This window comes from Halyomorpha halys, unplaced genomic scaffold, assembly GCF_000696795.3.
Source record: "Halyomorpha halys isolate HHAL.00 unplaced genomic scaffold, Hhal_1.1 Scaffold705.1, whole genome shotgun sequence".
Lineage (NCBI taxonomy): Eukaryota > Metazoa > Arthropoda > Insecta > Hemiptera > Pentatomidae > Halyomorpha > Halyomorpha halys.
In genome coordinates this window covers 348385-353259 of record NW_027116684.1, presented here as the reverse complement: position 1 = coordinate 353259, position 4875 = coordinate 348385, and positions in this window count along the sequence as shown.

Sequence of the window (4875 nt, the reverse complement as noted above, 5' to 3'; positions counted from 1 at the left end):
GTCAAACAATGCTACCTTACTAAGTATTGAACCCAAGATCCTTTAATAAGCTGTAATAGTACATTATTTACGTATTTAGCTTTAATTTAGCATTAGATAAATACGGAGTAGATTGGAATAAAACAAGTTCATCGCACAACTATTGATCAAGAAACAATACTACCTTACTAAGTATTGAACCCTAGATCCTTTATTATGTTGTAATAGTAAATTATTTTTTAATATAGCAATAGGTAAATATTCAATTAAAAATATAATATGCACAAAAGCATTCCAGTAAGTGAAAAGCAATACAATTATGTTTAATAATACGAATCAACTGGAAGTTTATTTATTGAAGTTATCTAAATATTCCATTTTTCTTTTTCCATCTCCTGAGTGCTGTTATAGACGAGGAGTATCCTCTGTCCATTTATAGCAAACACATTAACGTATAAAAAGAGAATTTAAAAAATAAATAAGAATTTCACTTATTATTAGTCTCTTATCATAAACATAAGCAAGTTAAGTATAAATTTAAATATTGCGAGCTTAGGGGCGTATCTCCCTATTAAGTTAAGCAGAGGAATCCACCAGTTTGCTTGTAGGACTTGTAGGGGCCACGGGCACTGATGATTCGGGCCCATCCAGATTAGGGGGGCCATTAAATTACTCTTTGAAGACTTTGGGCCTTTAAAACCACAATTTATTTGATAAATTAAAATTAACAAAAACTAAAAAAAAAGTAACAATTTCTAGAGCCAATTTTCCTAATTTTTTACTAACGATATCGTAAATTATCGCATATAAAGATGTAAATTTCAGATTTAAAAAGTTGAAACAAGAGGCATCCTAATCGATTTCATAAAATAAATAAAACCAAGCTGGAACTAGGTATATGTTATCTACTATATTCAGGCGAATAATTTATTATCAAAATTAAAATAAATATTTTTCCAGACATTTAAAATATCGTATATACCATATCATAAATACAAAGACAAGGTGTTGGGGCTGCTAAAATTAAAATTCTTTAATGTTTTCCATCGTAAAGAACATTTTAAAAAAAAACTTCCCCAAGGCCTGTTGAAGAATAACAGGATACGATGTATAAAAATTTTAGTAAAAATAAAGAGGAGATAAGAGACTTGCGAATAAAAACTTCGGTGAGTGCCTCAAACCTGTCGTAAAAATTGAGAAGAAAAAAGTTTATTGCTTTAGGAGGCTCTGGGATCAAGGAGGTATAGGTTGTGGTTATTGGTCCGCTCCGAAGATGAAGTTCCGTGTTTTATAACTTGTCATCTTTCTTATGATATTTTGGCATATTTCTGCTAAGGTGTGTGAATAAAAACAGTTTTATTTTTTAACAATTTCTCCCTGATTAATTTTAAATAAAAATTTATTTTCTTTTAAAACAAATCCATTTCAGAAAAAGTATAAGAAACTGGAAGATTAGCGAATAACGACGATGGCACGTTTCTGCAAATGGACAAAAAAAATATTTACGTAACTCAGGGTAAACAGTTTTTCCTTAAAAAGTAAACCTTTTAAAGAATATTTCTTTACCTCCTTAAGAAGAGGTCAATGAAAATATTTATGGTGCAAAGGATAAACAACATTAATTACTTTAACTAAACATTGAGCGAAAGAACTTAATTCGAAAGTTTTTTTTTTAACTTTATATATATTTTTGTTGATTGATAAATATTACAATCTGCCACAATATTATTGGGAAATAAGTAATAGTGATAACTGATTACTTTATTACTAAAATAATAAAACATAAGAATAAAAATAAATCAATAAATGAAAAAAATATATTAAAAAAAAAATTGATTGAAAATAAATAAAATCTCTCTCTAAATACATACGAAGTACGTATTTGTACGTGATTTGGATATCTATTCTATTTAAATAGTTACATTGTTAAAAAAAACCAAACTTCATTCATTTATAAAAAAAAAAAAAAGATGGATGAAGATTTATGGTAATACCTTAAAATAACATTACGATGAAATGATAAGAAAAATAAGAAGAAAAACATCCCGTTTTGACTTTTATAATATCTATTAAAATAAGTGTAATATTTCAGAAATTTACATACATTACATATTACAAATATTTGTAATTCAGTGGATAAATAGTCTTATGTCTCAGTCTCAGTACCACCACAACACTTTATCATTTTTTAAATACCAGCAATGGACTGAGAGTTTTATTCTTAATGAAAGGAGACGACTGGTCTTGAGAATGACGGTTCGATTCGGAAGTAATGACCTGGTTTGTGCAGGCGGATACACAGGGCGTGTATAAGATATTCATTATGTGTGTAGAAGATATTCATGCCCTATTTAGTGCATACATTACATGGACAATTTTATATACAATATGTTCTAATACGAGTAATTTCAACAGCTAACAGGAAAGCGATGAAGAATGTTACACCAAAATCTGGTTTGGAATGAACCAATTTCATAGCATAACCACTGGTCTAGAAACAGCTCTTCCTTACTAAGTAATGAACCCAAGATCCTTTATGGAGTTTTAGTACTACATTAATTATTTATAGTTTTTTTTTTAAGTCTAGACATTGAGTAAACATCGTTAAACAAATATAAATAATACATACGCAATGCAACAAGCAAAAATTAACTGCTTCATGATTTTTTTTAATATCATTAATTAAAGACATGAAAGATTTATTCCTATTAAAAGGAGATTCTTGGATCTGACGGATCGATTCGAGAGTAATGTGCCTCAATCGTGAAGGAAGGGTGGCTGGGAGAAGAAGTCATACAAGCTCTAATTATCCTAGAATATTTCTTTTTTATTCATAATTAATATAAAATATTCTCAGTACTGAAACATAAGATGCCCATGGATTACAGTAAATATGGTATAAAAGACTAATACGTTTAATAAAAGTTCACAAAGAAAAAAGAAAAACGTAATTAAAGTGCAGAGGTGAATTATTTCTACTGAATACTAAAACCAATAAAAGTTTCAGACGAACATCCTCATCCGAAAGGACGAAAATATCTATAACTATTCATTTTAATACTTTTCGAGATGGTATTTAAATACGTGATATTTTATTTTCAATTCCATTAGAAGTGGATGAGCTTTTAGGTCTATGCACTGATCAATAGTATACCAACTGTTCTTTGTAAACCCGATACGAATCAGGGAAAGCTTGGAAGACGATTGGGGTGAAACTACTTCTTTGCACTACCATTGGTCAAACAATAATTCCTTACTAAGTATTGAACCAACAAACAACAAGATCCTTTATGAAGTTGAAATAGTACATTATTTATTCTTTTTAAATTTACCATTATATTATTTACCGCACTTACTCAGCCTCCATTGGCTCATGCGCTGGGACCCCGAAGGACCCTGTTTTACCCTTCAACGTGGGGGATAGTGTGGGTTCAGGGATTGTAAATATTGTATATAACTTATTTTACTATATTCTAGTTTAATTAAGTTAATTTTATTTCTTTTTTTTCTCTTTATAGACATATGGAGGTATTTTTTTTTTAATTATTGGTACGAATGTGTTCATTTATCACTAGTTGCCCAAGTTTGTGACAGTTTTAAGTTAAAAAATGTCATTATATTAATATCGGATAAAAAATATAATTTATATAGAATCAATGCAACAAGTGAATACCATTAAAATTATTTTTAATACTTTTTTTTATATTTTATTTATTTGTTGATATTTACAACTGTATAAAAAAAAATACAGTAAATTTGATCATAATGACATAATGATATGATACAGGATGTAGAGAAACTACCCAGTAGTAGAACTCTAAAAACAGTTTACAATATAAGGTTACGAGGCCATCTTATTTTCAGGCGCCTCGGAGGATTGCCAGGAATGAAAGAGGAAGCAAGGTTAGAAACGAGTGGGTTTAATAATACTAAAAGTGTATTTATCGAAGTTACCGGAACTACAAACCGATAACTAGTTAGTTATAAATGTATTAATTTTTTGACAGACTAGAAGTTTGGGATGTTTAGAAATCCATATTATTATTATTTCAGAATTTCACACTTTCTTATCTATTGCCAGAATTATTCACCACCCCGGACCGAAATCAAGGGTTAGGCTCAAAAGGAAACAAAAAATTAAACTTTCTAACAATACTCTCTGTACTCAGGGTAAATTCTTTTTTGACCTTATTCGAATAATTTTCCAGAAAGCTTCAAACCCTCCACTGAGTGGATGATAGCGTTAGATATGAGGACGTTACAAGATATTTATCGCCATATATACCGTTATATAAAGTTGGCGAATCTCTTGGCATAAATCTTTATTTCCTAACCCTTTCCGAAACTGTATATTGATATTGTCGTCATTTGGAACAGTAATATAATTCGCATAACCACTTCTTTCTTTGTGATCTATTCAGACTATGTCCGGTTTGTTATTCACTATCGCGTGATTTTTGATTATGTAACGATCCCTATATATTGTTCTACTTCCGCCAGAAAGTACCTGTTTCGGTAGGTACCGATAATAAGGAACTAGGTCATCATGCAAGTTATATGACACTATTGTTTGGTAGATTATTCTGGCCAGATTATTATGCATCATAGGGCATTCTACTCGCTTCATATCCTGGTGATATATGCTGGATAGACCCAACTGCAGTCTTACGCAGACGACTATTTTTATTTAGTTTAATATATTTCTTTATTACTTTTAAGGCTAAATGTACCGATTTTTAGTAAGATATTTTTGCAAGAGATGGAAGCACTTTCGGGACAAATTTACTTTTCTTCTCATTTGAATACGGAATAATAAATTTCCCATCTGTAAACGGATTTACCATCTAGAACCCCATAGAAGTTACTGAAATTGGTTCATTAATTTTTGTTGTAATT